At 43.9% G+C, this 18418-nt stretch overlaps 1 protein-coding gene across 3 annotated transcripts in view; it reads left to right on the forward strand.

Annotated features, from left to right (window-relative positions):
- KALRN (kalirin RhoGEF kinase) overlaps positions 1–18418 on the forward strand; it is a 637474-nt gene that overhangs the window by 486253 nt on the left and 132803 nt on the right. The window lies entirely within an intron of this gene.

Here is an 18418-nt window from a genome sequence, read left to right on the forward strand (position 1 = left end):
TACTCTAGCAACGATCATTTCATTCTTCATTTTCTCTTTCTGGTATAGGAAGGGTGAAACTCTGTAAAGATTGGGGTCTTTCGTGTTCTTCCTTTGCCAGTGAGCGTGAGATCAACACTAGGCCTGGGAAATTCGGTGGCATTCGTGGCACATATGACAGTGGCTTTACACTTAGGGAATGAATCATGAATTTCTTGCTCTAATCTTCAGTTTCCCTGATGTGTAAGGGGCCTTTCTTTTCTCAAACCTCACGTGCCGAGATAAAAAAAAAAATCCATCTTGCAGCAGCCGGCAGTAGCTGTGTTGAAGTGTGGGAACCTCACATGGAGACACAGAGCTGTTCCCGGAAGCCCAGCGGGTGAGGGACTTCTGCTTCCTGTGCTTGGCCAGAAAAGAAGTCAGCCCCCAGGCTGGGTTCCCGGCGTCCTCTGCCCAAAGGCCGGGGCAGGAGGCTGGGCGCCCCGCCCTGCGGTGAGGAGACTGCCGCCCTGGTCATGGATGTGGCATTAATCTCTGTTCAGCCTTCACTGTTAAGGCAGGGAGGGGGTCTGTGCCATGCCCCACCCTGATGGAGCGTCTCTGAGGCCCAGAGAGTCCAGCCATCTCTAAGGGAACATGATTTTAGATAAGGAGGGCAACTATTAACTTTGTGAAATCTCCTCTCAGCCCAACAGAACACAGCCCAGCCTACACCTGCCTTTATGGTTGAGGAGGCAGAGACTGAGCACAGAAGAGCTTTTGTCCTCCATTGTCTCCTTTGTCTCAAATTTTCCTTCGGGCAAGCAGGAGAGGCAACAGAAAGACTGGAGGGTGTGCTCTATCAGGGGAATGGGCACGCAGCTCAGAGAGCTCTCATCAGCTACTAATTTAATTCCATTTTAAAAAGCGGTCCTAAAATATTTTAAGATTTAATGCTGTTTTCAGAAGAAGCAGACACCACCCTCGTTGTCCTTTTCATCGACAGCTCAGTGTTACCTTCTCAAAGTGCCTAGAGGTTGCCAGGCGGTGATCATTTTAAGCAGGGACTTCACCTGGACTCCAATATAAACGAGGGTTGTTGTGAGGGTGAGTGTGGAGGGTGAGTGCCTCTGGGGAAGTGCAAAATCAGAAGTCTCCTTCACTAAGGAAACCTTGCACGCTCGTGATACGAGGGATGGTCCTAGAGCCAAAAGCACCCAGTCTGGATCCGTGTTAGACACAGCTGGCAGGAGGCAGAGAGCATCTCGAAGAATCCCTTGGAGGTCTCAGGGCCTAATGAAGGCTTTCTCGGAGAGATAGGAAGCAGGTGGAGGAGAGTGGTGGAAACGCAGTTCAGGAAGGTCTTAGCAGTGGGATGGAGCTACGAGAATGTGGAGTACATCCTTGCCCACATATGCTGCGGAGATGTGTCCGTGGGACTGGGGCAGGTGTCTGGGGATTGCATTCTATCCTGGCTGTAAAGCCAGAGGCAAGGGTACTTAATATATATGCGTTGAATGAATGAATGAATGAGTAACTTGAGGTCAGCCTTAAAGGAGAAGAATCTCTACCTTTAAGTCTACCTTAGACTACCTAAGCAGTCTCTTCCCTTCAGAAACCAAGTTGGGTTGGAGGTGACCAAGACTTTGCAGAAGTCAAAACACTGAGAAAGGAGTACCTCTTGGTACTTGAGGGGAGAGGTGACTGTTTCTCAGTTGGAATCCAACGCATTGCCTATCGCTGAAGACCCAGGAAAGTGGGGAGGGGCGTGTATGGATGTTCAGGGGGGCCTCCCCTGTTGTGATGCTGAGTATGGTTGTGCTCCCCTACTCGTATACCAAAGTTTCCAGCTCCAGCAGGGGACTCCCCTGAGGTTGACACTACTAACCGTCGCTGTAATTAAGACCTCATCTTCCCCCCTATGTGCTGAAATCTGGGACCTCGGTGCCTTCCCACGGGTGCAATTGCCAGGTTTTCTGTAGCTTTTTGCCCAAGTGCCACCCTCATTTCCATCCTTTCCTCAGGATATAAAGAAATCGGCTCTCCACCTAAATGCTGCCACTGGGAACTCTTAGCTAGGGTGGTGTGTGCTCCTGGGGGCCATCAGCTCCCTCACCAGGTCATCCCCTTGCTTCCTTTGTTAATCTGTCCAGGATGTATTTCAAGTCAAGCTCGCCCTTTTTAGCTACTAAACTCCTAATCCCAGGGAAAGGGGCCCAGGGAAGAAGGGATCATGAAATTTTTAAAGATATCTGCATTGTGTTTTCCTCTGCTTTCTCTGAAACTGTATGGGTGGCTGCTCACACTCCATATCTGGGGTAGTCGGTTTATATTTAAAGGAAAATAAAGTTCCCATCTCACGCCAGTTCTTGGAGAGTCAGGGATCTTGACTTTGCATTCTGCCATGGCTGTTAAATCTTATTCTAGCCCAGATATTCTAACCGGACCTGCAGTTTCGTACTCTTCCTTCATATTTGGCCCCAGCTCCTGCGGCTATCAGAAGGAAGTCAAAATTATCCAATTCTGCTGAACCCTCACTGCTCAGAGCCACTCAGCAGGACAGCAGGACAAGGGGGAGTGTTGGAAGGGAGTGTTCCAGGTTCTGGAGTTCTGCTGTACACCGTTGTGCCTGTAGCACAGGCACAGTACTGCACTGTGCACTGAAAAATGCGTTGAGGACAGGTTTCATGTTAGGTGTTCTCACCACAATAAAAAGAAATGTCATGAATAGTGGGTTGTGGGGGACTGTGCCTGGAAGCGAGTGAGTGAGGCTTCAGGTGCTGCTAATGGTCTTTTCTGGGGTTGGGGTGCTGATCACACAGGTGTGTTCAGTTTGAGACAATGCATTGAGCTGATAGATGCACTTCTCTGTATGTATATTATCAAAAGTTTTAAAAGAAAATGAATAATTTCTCTAAGAGAAGAGGGACTGTTGCATCTACACTCAGTGACTCAACCGATCACACCCAATCATAATGACAATAGTAATAATAACAAGAACAATAGCCATTAACTGGATACCAGGTGCTTCACATGCATTATTTCTTTAATCAAAACGGCACCTCTGTTAATTTTAGTGCCTCAGTATTTCTGATGAGGAACTTAGACCCTGTATCTTCAGCATTGCCAAGGTAACACAGCTAGTCAGCGGTAGAACCTGGATTCAGACTCAGGCTGCTAAGTTCAAAAGCCAGCCTGTAAAGCACTGTGCTGTCCTCCGGTGAACTCCTAGCCTTGCCAGTTCCCTCACACACCTGTATCCCATTGCCACCATTACCGACTGAAATACAGGTTCTGGCTTACAAATACTAATGTATTTTAGTAGGAAACAAACCAAGAAGCTAGAAATGATGAAGAAGCATGCTGTGACGTGGCACACACTCACAGTCATTTTGGCTGGTACCAAACACAGAGCTCTGGAATGCTCCATTGTTGAAACAATGCCATAGAGTAGGAGAACTAAGAAGGCACTCTAAAAATGACTATTCGGTAACTAAGCCAAATGGCTAAGATACTATAAGTTTTCTTATATACACACACCATCCAAAGGGAGGGCTGTGTCCTTCTGACTGCTTCAGTATCAAACACACTGGACAGACGATTTTAGTCCCGGGAAGGGGAAAGCCCATTGTGCAGACCACTGCCAGAGAACGTGAGAGACATGAGATGTACGGAATCGAGAGCTGTGCTTGCCCTTCAACGGTGGGGAAGACAAGGTCTGCAGAGGATAAGGGAAGCTTCCAGTTGGAGTGTCACCCACCCATCAACGGCAGTCCAGACGCAGAAATGACCTGGACCTATCGGGGCACCAGCAAGAGACCAAGCAGAGGAAATCTCTGGACAAGTAGTGGAAGTTGGGTTGAACAAGTGAATGGGAGGATTATGAGGGGCTGCGAAGCCAGGATGAAGCTGGTAGAATTTGAAGGGGCAGACACGGCGAAGTTAACGTGAATTTGATATAATAGAGTATTAAGACAAAGCTGGAGCATAGAGGAAGAGACACCCGCAGAAATGCAGAGGTGGGTGGTGAGGGCCCGGATTTGCGAGGAGCTGTCCAAAAGACTAGAAAGAGGTTTTTCATAACCTGGCAGGAACAGGTGACAAATCAGATATAAGGGATGAAGAAAAGAGTCACAAATGACTACAGTTTTGTTCAAGAATGTTTTGGAGGCTTCCCTGGTGGCATAGTGGCTGAGAGTCCGCCTGCCGGTGCAGGGGACACGGGTTCGTGCCCCGGTCCAGAGCCTGTGCTCCGCAACAGGAGAGGCCACAACAGTGAGTGGCCCGTGTACCGCAAAAAAAAAAAAAAAAAAAAAGAATGTTTTGGAATTTGGATGGGCAGGTAGTTGATCTTGGTTAAATGGTAGAGGAGGGAGCAGAGAGGGAGGAGGGGAAGGGGAGGACGGAGAGGACGCATGGACCATGTGATATAAAGGCATGCTGGCCTCAGAACCAAGAAGATTAGGCCCTGACACTGATTTTGTGATCACATCATGTTCACTTGTCCTGGTCTCTGCTTTGTTAAATCTAAAATTAGGAATTTCATCCAAGAAACATTTATTGAGCACCTACTGTGTGCCAGGCACTCTGCAACTGTCCATCTTGTATTTCCCACATGGGGTAGGGGCCAGCCTCCAGGTGCAGCTATTCCCTAGTTTTTGCTTCCCTCTAGTGGCCACTACATGCCATTGGCACTGTGCTTTTGCTCTTCTGTTCCTGGAGAGCTGATCTGAATGGAAAGTTACGGGGTTAAGATGGAGCTGGATCACAGATCATGCATAGGTAGTAGGGAACAGGTAGTAAGCAGCGTCCAGAGGGAGCATCCTGGTAGTTGGTAACAGGTGGGGAGACAGTGGTGAGGAAGATACAGCGTCCTGAACCAGACTCAAGGCATGGGGTGGCAGTCAGTCCCAGAGGAAAACCAGCCAACGGCAGCAGATGGAAGCAGAAAATCCCATTAGGACTCACCCAAGAGTGGGTGAACCTGGAAAAGTGAGGAGTGTGGGGTCACAGATCAAGGCCTGTCTTCACACTGAATGGGGGGAGGATAGGACCAGGAATGCGGGGAAATCCTAATGGTGATTCACTGACAGCAAAAACTTGACAACTTTTAGGGAAGCCGCTATGAGACTCTGGGAAGCCTTTCTGTTGCTGCTGCTCTCTCCTTGCTGGGCACTTCTGGATCATTCACCTGCAGAGCTGGCAACTCCTCCAGCTGCCACCGGGGCGGTGCCGGCACAGCTGGAGACGGCCCGGTGGTGATGGAGCTGAGAGGCCAGCATAGGAAGGAGGCAGGTGCTCTGGGATCCCCCGGCTGGTGGGGAAGCGGGAGTGAAGTTGTTGCCCACTGTCCCAGCCCAGGGAGGGGCCGAAGCTAATAACAGAAACAGCTCAGAGCAGACACAACTACGGCAGTATCCACGGGGCAGTAATGGGAGGAGCACATCACTTCTGAGGGGCCCCATTCGTCATCCCTGGGCCAGCACCTCACAGTTCCTCTGTCATGACACTCAGGTGCTCGCGTGATGTGTGTTCCACAAGAGACAGTAAGCTTGGTGAGGGCAGGTCATCACAACTGTCTGCCTCGCTGCTCTGTGCACTGTGCCCAGCGCAGTGGCTGGCTGGAGGGTAAGCGAATGAGCCTGGATGAGATCACTGCACTCATAAGACTTGGAGTCCTGCCTTTGCGACTTGCGATCCTTGACCCTGAGCCTGTCATTTCCCTTCGCTGAGCCTCAGTTTCCTCTTCTGTAAAATCAGGGATCCGTGAGGATCAGATAATGTCTGTGAAAGAGTTTTGTACGCTGTAAAGGGCCATTCATCTTTTTCAGCTTGAAAATGAGAAATTAACAGGATGTCCCCTGGCATCTCTTTTGGCCTAGGAGACAGTCACTATGGGTGTTTGCTTTCTGAGTCAAAGCATGGAGAATGTGCTTCTTTTGAATGTGAATTTGTAACTCACCCCCAAGCCCACCAGCGGCTGGCCGGCTCTCTCTTCCATGCTCAGCAAGGGCTGAGACAAGCCCCTCTCTCATGAGGTCAACAGGTCACCCCTGAACCCCACCCATGCCCTCTTCCCAATTCTGTCCTGCCTGTGCTCAGATTAGCCAATGATAATCAGGCTGACTGGCGTTCCCTGGTCAACTAGGGGGAAGTGTGGCCTCTTTCCAGGGATCGTTTTGCCAGATTTCTATGTGTGAATGGACACCTCCACCCTATCACTACGGCGTGAACGTGTTATCCAGCCTGATTTGGCAAGTAGTTTTAAGAAATCCCTTCCTGGCTTGACGTCAGTCTGTTGTTTCTCTAGGAGGTCTGGTGTGGGAAGAGGAGGGAAGTCCACATTCATGCCCCCATAAAGGAAAATTGTAGCCCAAATCATGTCCTCAACCTTTTAACCTGGGCTGGGAAATATATGCTTGCTTTTCATTTTTTCCCAGTCTACCAGTTTCCTTCAATATGGGTCATTAAGGATGCTTTGGAAATGGATTTCTATTCCCTAGATACAAGGTAGCAGTGTAGAAACCATGTCTCGAGTACGTGACAAGTTATCATTACTGTATAAACAACAGGTAATTTGTTGGGCATGTAATGTGTGTCAGTGTTACCTGTGTTAATGCCTGTAATCCTTGCGATACCTCTATATGGTAGGAATTAATAATACCCCTATTTTATAGCTAAGAAAAATGAGCCAAAGCCAGGCTAATTAACTTGCTCAAGGTTACACAAATAGTCACGATGGAGACAGTTTCAAACCTAGCAGTCTGACTTTAGGCCTAATAACTCTCAAAATGGGAAATGGTGACTCACATCTGAATAACTGAGGTTTGATAGCATTTTGCATTTTTGTGAAATCCTCTCTGGTCTTTGGCTGGATTTCCCCGAGGTTCAACTTTTCAGGGCTGCACAACCTACACAGTGGACAACTTGCAGGAAAGCCTGGGGGCAGCCCACAACTTCTCATCTACCTGGAGAGTTGCTCTTTGCAATCTCGTTTCTCCCAGCCGCCTCTCCTCCCTCTGCTGCAAATAATCTTGGGGTTTCCAAAGCCATTCCTCTAGGCTCTTTCCCAGGCTATGGTGCGTGTTTGCAAGAGAGTGCCTTCCTGCCAAGGCCGGTCAGATCAGCAGTATGGAAAGCCTTGGGCAAGCACAGCGGAGGAGCCGGGAGATGCCTCCCTCTTGGCAGGACAGTTATCTCCAGACTAAGGGTCACTGTTGCAGAGGCCCAAGTTCTTTGCATAGCTGTTAACCCGCCCCACCCCGGCCCCATCTCTTCTGACAGCTTGTGCCTAGCCTACATGGTTCTGAAGCCTGGGTGGGGAGGACAGAGATAATGAGCAGACCTACGGAATTCTGTATCCATTTGCATTTCCCTCCTCTTTGCTGGAGAGCTCTAACCAGCATTTGATACATTCATGGTGAATGAACAAATGAATAAACGTTAAGCCAGATCTGAAGCCCTGTAACTTCCCACCTTGGTGGGGGAAGTTACTGTGCCCAGGAGCAAGTCTAGTTCCTCCTCTGGGTGGATCTGGTCATCTGTTAGGAGCCTACAGCGTAGTATCTTTGAGCTCTGTCCTTGTTCCTATCTTTTTCTCCATTTTTATCTCTCACTTGGGTGAACGCAGTGAAGCATAAATTTCAGGTTTACAGATGACACAAAATTGGAAGAATCACCACTGTGACAGATGAGAGTCAAGAACACTATGCTTTAGCTAGAAAATCTCATTTAATGAAGATAAAAAGAAAATTCTCTGAGTTAAAAGCCTCAGAGCCCCCAAGTAAAGAAAAGGAAGGAGCAAGCCTGAGAAGACCCTGTGAATCGGATTGGGCTTTGCAGTAGATCCTGCTTAGTAGTTGCCAACAGCCTGACTTAACTAAGAGACTCTCAGACCACATAGATAGAAGCATAGCAGCTACTCCTGGGGAGTGAGCACATGCCTTAGTCTGTGCTGAAGACTCCGCCTAAGGGGTTGGGTTCAGTTCTAGGGGCCCCCTATTAGGAGGGACAGTGACATACTGAAGTTTATCCAGAAGAATATGAAGAAAATATTGGAATATTGGAAATATTCTAGAGCCATTGGAAGGAATGTTTGGGAAAAAGAAGACTTAAGAAATCCTTGATCTAGCCTTACCTATGTGAAGCTCTGTTGAAGAAAGATTTCTTCTATACTACCCTAGAAGGCAGACTGAGAATCGTGGATGGAAATTACAAATACAAGGAAAATGTTCTTTTTTTTTTTTTTTTTTGGTACACGGGCCTCTCACTGTTGTGACCTCTCCCATTGCAGAGCACAGGCTCCGGACGCGCAGGCTCAGCAGCCATGGCTCACGGGCCCAGCTGCTCCGTGGCATGTGGGATCTTCCCGGGCCGGGGCACGAACCCATGCCCCCTGCATCGTCAGGCAGACTCGCAACCACTGCGCCACCAGGGAAGCCCAAGGAAAATGTTCTTAAAACCACAGCTCTCCACCAGCAGGGAACAGTGTCGTAAAGCAGACAGCAGGATATCTTTAAAAGTGCCCTGCCTTGAGTAGGAGGCCAGCAAGAAGCCCACGAAGGCCCTGGGCTCCTGTGATCTGTAATCCTCGTGGCCTCTCCCAGCTCTGTGTCCTCTGCAGCGTGGATTTGAAAGCCATCCTCCCACAATGACATGGCTTCCATATATCAATGCGTTAGGCAGGAACATGGACTTAGAGCCTTGTGTATCCTCCTAGAGTGATGCAATCATTAATCTAGCAAAGTTTAAGGAAAAGTGTACTGAGCCTAAATTTGAAAACCTGAGTCTGGTCTTGGCCCCGTGACCAACTAGTTTGAGATCCTCAGTTTTTCCATGTATGAGTTAAAAGGGTTGAATAATCTCTGATTTAACTCATTTACTTACTAATGCACTCATTCAAGCAACAAATGTTTATCAAATATCCACTGTCTTCCAGACACTATCTTCCTTAGGTAAGTCCCTTTCTCTTTGGGGGATTTAGTTTTCTCAACTGTAAAATGGGAGGATTGGATCAGATGAACCCCCAGATTCCCTTCACCTCTGATAGGCCATGAATCCACATAACAGTTCCATCATCATCTCAGCCGACATTTCGTTGTTTTGGCTAAAAGGTTATCATGGAAGTCTTGGATGAACGCTTTGCTAAAATCAAAAACCATTTTGTGGTTCGGGCGTTTCTCAATCTGTCTACCTATTAATTCGTTTTTTTTTTTTTTTTTTTTTGCTGTACTTGGGCCTCTCACTGTTGTGGCCTCTCCCGTTGCGGAGCACAAGCTCCGGACGCGCAGGCTCAGCGGCCATGGCTCACGGGCCCAGCCGCTCCGCGGCATGTGGGATCTTCCCAGACCGGGGCACGAACCCGTGTCCCCTGCATCGGCAGGCAGACTCTCAACCACTGCACCACCAGGGAAGCCCTCGTTTTTTTTTTAAAGGGAATGAAGGAATTCATTTTATTTTGTGTATAGCAAAGGTGTATCACTTTAAGAGAAACAAAGAAAATAAAGAGAATGAAAGGAAAATTGGGAAAACAACAAATGGGAATCAGAATACTCACTGAATGCTTGTTGAGGCAAACTTTTGAGTCTTTAAAGTCTGAAAATGCTTTCAGTGTACCCTTGTCTTGCTGATGGTTTGGGTATAGAATTCTAGGTCGGAAATAATTCTCACTCAGAATTTTGAGGAAATCGCTCAAAATTTCTTTTATGTTTTTCTTTTATGTTTTCTTTTATGTTTAATGTTGCTGCAATCTGCTGTCATTATGATTCTTGATTTGCTGGGTTTTACCTGACTTGTTTTCCTTCCTCTCTGAAAGCTTTTAGAATGCCCTTTTTCCTGCCATTACGTTCCAGTGCTGTGCTTTAGAGCGGGTCTTTTTTAAATTGATTACAGCAAGCACTTAGAACATTGGATCCATTTAGCAATTCATGCCCTTCAGTCCTGGGAATTTTTCTTTACCATTTATCCTTTTCCATTCTATCTAAAGCTTGTTAGATTGATTCTCTACTTTTCTTATATTTTCCCTTATTTCCCTCTATTGGTGTTCTTATTCTACTTTCTGGAAAATCTGACTAGATCTCCAACCCGTGTGTGAAATGTTTCCTTTCAACCGTATTTTTAGTTTCTAAGAGCTCTTTCTCATCCTGTAAGTTTTCCCCTTTCTGTAGCAGCTTGTTCTTTTTTCGTGGATAGAATATCCTCTTATCTCTGTGAGGGTATCATAGTGTTGTTGAAGTTTTATTGTCCTACCTGCATTTTGTTCCCTCCGACTTACTGGTCCTCTTTGTTCGCCTGGTTTGGTCTCTGTCAGAGAGACTTTTCTGAAAAGTCTGGTGATCCTTGCTGAATCTTGAGGCACCAAGAAGGCTGACCAGATATTCTTTGTCATGGAAGGAGCTTGTTGACTGGAAGGTTTCACGGTTGGTCATCTGGCTGAGCACTCCAGCTTTGGGGGCAGGGATCTCCAACTGTCAGTATTTGAGTTTCTGTACCTCTTTTTGGTTTCTCCTATGAAAGAGCCTCAAATCTCCCTAAAATGTTTATATTTGACTGCCAGTATCCTGGGAGCCAAGAGGGACGCGAATGTGGTCATCTCCTAGTCTTAGTCTGTATGGAGATGCTCAGTGGATTTCAATTTTTCAGGAAAGTGTACATTGGGTAGAAGGGGGACTAGGTCTGCTCCCTTTACAGACTTTCAATCCATCTTCCCTCTTGAGTCCTACCTGTACTCCTACCCTCCAAGCTGCCTGGTGTTTCCACTTCCTGAGGCTTCCTGAGGCTCGTCATGCAGGGCTAATTGGAGGGAACGGGCATCTCACCGTCTCCATCATACCAAGTCAGATGCCACTCTGGCCGTTATGTTCTGTTATTTTAAAAAAATGTTGACTTCTCTTTTCTACTATTACCTCCCATTTCTTTGTGCTTCTGGATTTATAACTTCTCCCCTTATGTTGTTTTTGTCAGCTTTAGGAATTAGAGGAGATATGGCCAAATAATTAAGGGGCAAGATAATGTTTTTGAAAAGGGTCCCAGAACATAAACTGTGGGGTTGGGAGACAGTGACAGGAATAGGTGGGTAGCCAATGAGAGAGACCTCTCAGGCGTTGTAACTAGACGTCTCAGCTACGTTTATTCACTCGTGCATTCAAGAGGTATTTATTGATCAGCTTCCGTGTGCCAGGCATCCCTCTAGACTCAGGAGATGCAACCGTAAGCAAGACAGAGAATGCTCCTGGATCTTGCACCCCTTCCTGAATCTTACATTCTGATGTGTGATGTAACAACCAATAAGTTAACGAACAGGACAACGCAGTAATGATAGGCGCTCAAGAAAATTAAATGGGGCTGTGTGTTAAAGAGTAAATGTAGAAACTGCTCCATTCGTAGAAAGCAAGGGGCCCTGAAGTCCAGTCTCCTCATCTTAAGAACGAGGAAATTCAGGTGTGGAGAGGGGAAGGGATTTTCCCAATGTCACACTAGCACCAAGGCCTCCTGAATCCTGCCCCTGCATACTACCCACTGTTAATGACTGTGCAGTTCATGAGACTGACACTGACAACAGGCCCCGTCTGTGCCCCTCTGTGGTTCTGCCCTCCATCTCAGCACCATGGGAAACAACTAAACCAAACAGCTCCTCAGCTGCAGCCCCAGCTCCAGCGAACAAAGATAAAGCAACTCATCAGCTGCAGACTCATTTGGACCTGGCGGTTCCATGGGCTACGGATGTGCAAATTGGCGATGGCCCAGAGCTCCACAGCAGTATTCCTCAATGCCCAGGCATGACTTCACACCTCTGTCTCAAAAATTTAACTCAAGATAAAACCAGAGCACTAAACTCCAGTCAAGGGACTTGGTTTCAGGAGAGGTCATCTGGTTTTCACAGGAGCACAGAGACAAAGGTTTACAGAGACAGATTCTGAAGCGCTACACTGAGGCATCAGCAGCAACTTTCCACTTTCCCAAAGCTCATGTGGTGGTCCTGGAGCAAAACTGGGAACTATCCATCCATCCATGATCCCTTTTTTCCCTGAAAAGTAGTATACCTCCTTGGAATATTTGTTTTGTTTTGTTTTTCTCCCATTACGCTGTTAACTTGTCTTACAGGTTGTTATTGTTGTTTTTGTTACTTTCATTATAAAGTAACTTCTGGGTAGGAAATATTGGGTAATACTGGAAATTAGAAAGGAGGGGAAAATTACAGAGAGTTCCCCATCCAACAAAGCCAATCTTTTTTTTTTAATTTATTTTTTTTAACATCTTCATTGGAGTATAATTGCTTCACAATGGTGCATTAGTTTCTGCTCTATAACAAAGTGAATCAGCTATACATATACATATATCCCCATATCTCCTCCCTCTTGCGTCTCCCTCCCTCCCACCTTCCCTATCCCATTCCTCTAGTGGGTCACAAAGCACCGAGCTGATCTCCCTGTGCTATACGGCTGCTTCCCACTAGCTATCTCTCTTACATTCGGTAGTATATATAAGTCCTTGCCACTCTCTCACTTCATCCCAGCTCACCCTTTCCCCTCCCCATGTCCTCAAGTCCATTCTCTACATCTGGGTCTTTATTCCTGTCTTGCCCCTAGGTTCTTCATACCCATTTTTTTTCATTTATATTCCATATATGTGCTAGCATATGGTATTTTTTTTCTCTTTCTGACTTACTTCACTCTGTATGACAGATTCTAGGTCCATCCACCTCACTACAAATAACTCACTTCCGTTTCTTTTTATAGCCGAGTAATATTCCATTGTATATATGTGCCACATCTTTATCCATTCATCTGTCAATGGGCACTTAGGTTGCTGCCATGTCATGGCTCTTGTAAATAGAGCTGCAATGAACATTGTGGTACATGACTCTCTTTGAATTATGGTTTTCTCAGGGTATATGCCCAGTAAGTGGGATTGCTGGGTCGTATGGTAATTCTATTTTTAGTTTTCTAAGGAACCTCCATACTGTTCTCCATAGTGGCTGTATCAATTTACATTCCCACCAACAGTGCAAGAGGGTTCCCTTTTCTCCACACCCTCTCCAGCATTTATTGTTTGTAGATTTTTTGAAGATGGCCATTCTGACTGGTGTGAGGTGATACCTCATTGTAGTTTTGATTTGCATTTCTCTAATGATTAGTGATGTTGAGCATTCTTTCATGTGTTTGTTGGCAATCTGTGTACCTTCTTTGGAGAAATGTCTGTTTAGGTCTTCTGCCCATTTTGGATTGGGCTGTTTGGTTTTTTGATATTGAGCTGCATGAGCGGCTTGTAAATTTTGGAGATTAATCCTTTGTCAGTTGATTCGTTTGCAAATATTTTCTCCCACTCTGAGGGTTATCTTTTCATCTTGTTTATGGTTTCCTTTGCTGTGCAAAAGCTTTTAAGTTTCATTAGGTCCCATTTGTTTATTTTTGTTTTTATTTCCATTTCTCTAGGAGTTAGGTCAAAAAGGATCTTGCTGTGATTTATATCATAGAGTGTTCTGAATATGTTTTCCTCTAAGAGTTTTATAGTGTCTGGCCTTATATTTAGGTCTTTAATCCATTTGAGTTTATTTTAGTGTGTGGTGTTAGGGAATGTTCTAATTTCATTCTTTTACATGTAGCTGTCCGATTTTCCCAGCACCACTTCTTGAAGAGGCTGTCTTTTCTCCATTGTATATCCTTGCCTCCTTTGTCATAGATTAGTTGACCACAGGTGCGTAGGTTTATCTCTGGGCTTTCTGTCCTGTTCCATTGATTTATATTTCTGTTTTTGTGCCAGTACCATATTGTCTTGATTACTGTAGCTTTGTAGTATAGTCTGAAGTCAGGGAGTCTGATTCCTCCAGCTCCGTTTTTTTCCCTCAGGACTGCTTTGGCTATTCGGAGTCTTTTGTGTCTCCATACAAATTTTAAGATTTTTTGTTCTAGTTCTGTAAAACATGCAACTGGTAATTTTATACAGATTACCTTGAATCTGTAGATTGCTTTGGGTACTATAGTCATTTTCACAATACTGATTCTTCCAATCCAAGAACATAGTATATCTCTCCATCTGTTGGTATCATTTTTAATTTCTTTCATCAGTGTCTTATAGTTTTCTGCATACAGGTCTTTTGTCTCTTTAGGTAGGTTTATTCCTAGGTATTTTACTCTTTCTGTTACAATGGTAAATGGGAGTGTTTCCTTAATTTCTGTTTCAGATTTTTCATCATTAGTGTATAGGAATGCAAGAGATTTCTGTGCATTAATTTTGTATCCTGCTACTTTACCAAATTCATTGATTAGTTCTAGTAGTTTTCTGGTGGCATCTTTAGGATTCTTTATGTATAGTATCATGTCATCTGCAAACAGTGACAGCTTTACTTCTTCTTTTCTGACTTGGATTCCTTTTATTCCTTTTTCTTCTCTGATTGCTGTGGCTAAAACTTCCAAAACTATGTTGAATAATAGTGGTGAGAGTGAGCAACCTTGTCTTGTTCCTGATCTTAGTGGAAATGGTTTCAGTTTTTCACCATTGAGAACGATGTTGGCTGTGGGTTTGACATATATGGCCTTTATTATGTTGAGGTAAGTTCCCTCTATGCCCACTTTCTGGAGAATTTTTATCATAAGTTGATGTTGAATTTTGTCAAAAGTGTTTTCTGCATCTCTTGAGATGATCATATGGTTTTTATCCTTCAATTTGTTAATATGGTGTATCACATTGATTGATTTGCGTATATTGAAGAATCCTTGCATCCCTGGGCTAAATCCCACTTGATCATGGTGTATGATCCTTTTAATGTGCTGTTGAATTCTGTCTGCTAGTATTTTGTTGAGGATTTTTGCATCTATGTTCATCAGTGATATTGGCCTGTAGTTTTCTTTCTTTGTGACATCTTTGTCTGGTTTTGGTATCAGGGTGATTGTGGCCTCGTAGAATGAGTTTGGGAGTGTTCCTCCCTCTGCTATATTTTGGAAGAGTTTGAGAAGGATAGGTGTTAACTCTTCTCTAAATGTTTGATAGAATTCTCCTGTGAAGCCATCTGGTCCTGAGCTTTTGTTTGTTGGAAGATTTTTAATCACAGTCTCAATTTCAGTGCTTGTGATTGCTCTGTTTATATTTTCTATTTCTTCCTGGTTCAGTCTCGGAAGGTTGTGCTTTTCTAAGAATTTGTCCATTTCTTCCAGCTTGTTCATTTTATTGGCATATAGTTGCTTGTAGTAATCTCTCATGATCCTTTGTATTTCTGCAGTGTCAGTTGTTACTTCTCCTTTTTCATTTCTAATTCTATTGATTTGTCTTCTCCCTATTCATCTTGATGAGTCAGGCTAATGGTTTATCAATTTTGTTTATCTTCTCAAAGAACCAGCTTTTAGTTTTATTAATCTTTGCTATTGTTTCCTTCACTTCTTTTTCATTTATTTCTGATCTGATCTTTATGATTTCTTTCTTTCTGCTAACTTTGGGGGTTTTTTGTTCTTTCTCTAATTGCTTTAGGTGTAAGGTTAGGTTGTTTATTTGAGATGTTTCTTATTTCTTGAGGTAGGATTGTATTGCTATAAACTTCCCTCTTAGAACTACTTTTGCTGCGTCCCATAGGTTTTGGATCGTCTTGTTTTCATTGTCATTTGTTTCTAAGTATTTTTTGATTTCCTCTTTGATTTCTTCTGTGATCTCTTGCTTATTTAGTAGTATATTGTTTAGCCTCCATGTGTTTGTATTTTTTACAGTTTTTTTTCCCTGTAATTGATATCTAGTCTCATAATGTTGTGGTTGGAAAAGATACTTGATATGATTTCAGTTTTCTTAAATTTACCAAGGCTTGATTTGTGACCCAAGATATGATCTATCCTGGAGAATGTTCCATGAGCACTTGAGAAGAAAGTGTATTCTGTTGTTTTTGGATGGAATGTCCTATAAATATCAATTAAGTCCATCTTGTTTAATGTATCGTTTAAAGCTTGTGTTTCCTTATTTATTTTCATTTTATATGATCTGTCCATTGGTGAAAGTGGGGTGTTAAAGTCCCCTACTATGATTCTGTTACTGTAGATTTCCCCTTTCATGGCTGTTAGCATTTGCCTTATGTATTGAGGTGCTCCTATGTTGGGTGCATAAATATTTACAATTGAAATATCTTCTTCTTGGATTGATCCCTTGAACATTATGTAGTGTCCTTCTTTGTCTCTTGTAATAGTCTTTATTTTAATATCTATTTTGTCTGATATGAGAATTGCTACTCCAGTTTTCTTTTGATTTCCATTTGCATGGAATATCTTTTTCCATCCCCTCATTTTCAGTCTGTATGTGTCCCTAGGTCTGAAGTGGGTCTCTTGTAGACAGCGTATATATGAGTCTTGTGTTTGTATCCATTCAGCCAGTCTATGTCTTTTGGTTGGAGCATTTAATCCATTTACATTTAAGGTAATTATCAATATGTATGTTCCTATTACCATTTTCTTAATTGTTTTGGGTTTTTTATTGTAGGTCTTTTCCTTCTTTTATGTTTTCTGCCTAGAGAAGTTCCTTTAGCATTTGTTGTAAAGCTGGTTTGGTGGTTCTGAATTCTCTTAGCTTTTGCTTTTCTGTAAATGTTTTAATTTCTCCATCGAATCTGAATGAGATCCTTGCTGGGTAGAGTAATCTTGGTTGTAGGTTTTTCCCTTTCATCACTTTAAATATGTCCTGCCACTCCCTTCTGGCTTGCAGAGTTTCTGCTGGAAGATCAGCTGTTAACCTTATGGGGATTCCCTTGTATGTTATTTGTTGTTTTTCGCTTGCTGCTTTTAGTATTTTTTCTTTTATTTAATTTTTGATAGTTTGATTAATATGTGTCTTGGCATGTTTCTCCTTGGATTTATCCTGTATGGGACTCTATGAGCTTCCTGGAGTTGATTAACTATTTCCTTTCCCATGTTAGGGAAGTTTTCAGCTATAATCTCTTCAAATATTTTCTCAGTCCCTTTCTTTTTCTCTTCTTCTTCTGGGACCCCTATAATTTGAATGTTGGTGTGTTTAATGTTGTCCCAGGGGTCTCTGAGACTGTCCTCAATTCTTTTCATTCTTTTTTCTTTATTCTACTCTGCAGTAGTTATTTCCACTATTTTATCTTCCAGGTCACTTATCCATTCTTCTGCCTCAGTTATTCTGCTATTGATTCCTTCTAGAGAATTTTTAATTTCATTTATTCGTTGTTCATCACTGTTTGTTTGCTCTTTAGTTCTTCTAGGTCCTTGTTAAATGTTTCTTGTATTTTCTCCATTCTATTTCCAAGATTTTGGATCATTTTTACTATCATTGCTCTGAATTCTTTCTCAGGTAGACTGCCTATTTCCTCTTCATTTGTTTGGTCTGGTGGCTTTTTACCTTGCTCCTTCATCTGCTGTGTGTTTGTCTTCTCATTTTGCGTAAGTTACTGTGTTTGGGGTCTCCTTTTTGCAGGCTGCATGTTCGTAGTTCCCATTGTTTTTGGTGTCTGCCCCCAGTGGCTAAGGTTGGTTCAGTGGGTTGTGTAGGCTTCCTGGTGGAGGAGCCTAGTGCCTGTGTTCTGGTGGAGGAGGCTGGATCTTGTCTTTCTGGTGGGCAGGACCACGTCTGGTGGTGTGTTTTGGGGTGTCTGTGACTTTTTTATGATTTTAGGCAGCCTCTCTGCTAATGGGTGGGGTTGCTTTCCTGTCTTGCTAGTTGTTTGGCAGAAGGTGTCCAGCACTGTAGCTTGCTGGTTGTTGAGTGGAGCTGGGTATTAGCGTTGAGATGGAGATCTCTGGGAGAACTTCCGCTGTTTGATATTATGTGGATCCGGGAGGTCTCTGGTGGACCAGTGTCCTGAACGTGGCTCTCCCACCTCAGAGGCACAGGCTTAACACCCAGCTGGAGCACCAGGACCCTGTCAGCCACATGGCTCAGAAGAAAAGGGAGAAAAGAAAGAAAGAGAGAAAGAGAAAAGAGAGAAAGAGAGAGAGAGAGAGGGAGAGGGAGAAAGGGAGGAAGGGAGGAAGGAAGGAAGGAAGGAAAGAAGGAAAGAAGGAAAGAAAAGGAAGGAAGGAAGGAAGAAAGAAAGAAAGAAAGAAAGGAAGGAAGGAAGAAAGGAAAGAAAGAAAGAAAGAAAAAGGCAGGAAGGAAGGAAGGAAATAAAGTTATTAAAATAAAAACTAATTATTAAAAATAAAAAAATTAATAAAAAAAAGAAAGAAAGAAGAGAGCAACCAAACCAAAAACACAAAAAAGAAAACAAAACAAAAATACAGACAGAACCCTAGGACAAATGGTAAAAAAAGCTATACAGACAAAATCTCACAGAGAAGCATACACATACACAATCACAAAAAGAGAAAAAGGAAAAATATATACATATCATTGCTCCCAAAGTCCACCTCCTTCTCTTCCATGATTCCCAATATCAACTAGAGTCAAGTGAGAGTGAGCAAGTTGGAAATGATGCCCAGAGGAGTCCGAGGCCTGGAGTGCAGGCAGGCGTGGGGCACGGGGCGGAGCC

Source organism: Aethalodelphis obliquidens, unplaced genomic scaffold (genome assembly GCF_003676395.1).
Source record: "Aethalodelphis obliquidens isolate GAN/ISIS:26980383/991018 unplaced genomic scaffold, ASM367639v1 scaffold1, whole genome shotgun sequence".
In the NCBI taxonomy this organism is placed as follows: domain Eukaryota; kingdom Metazoa; phylum Chordata; class Mammalia; order Artiodactyla; family Delphinidae; genus Aethalodelphis; species Aethalodelphis obliquidens.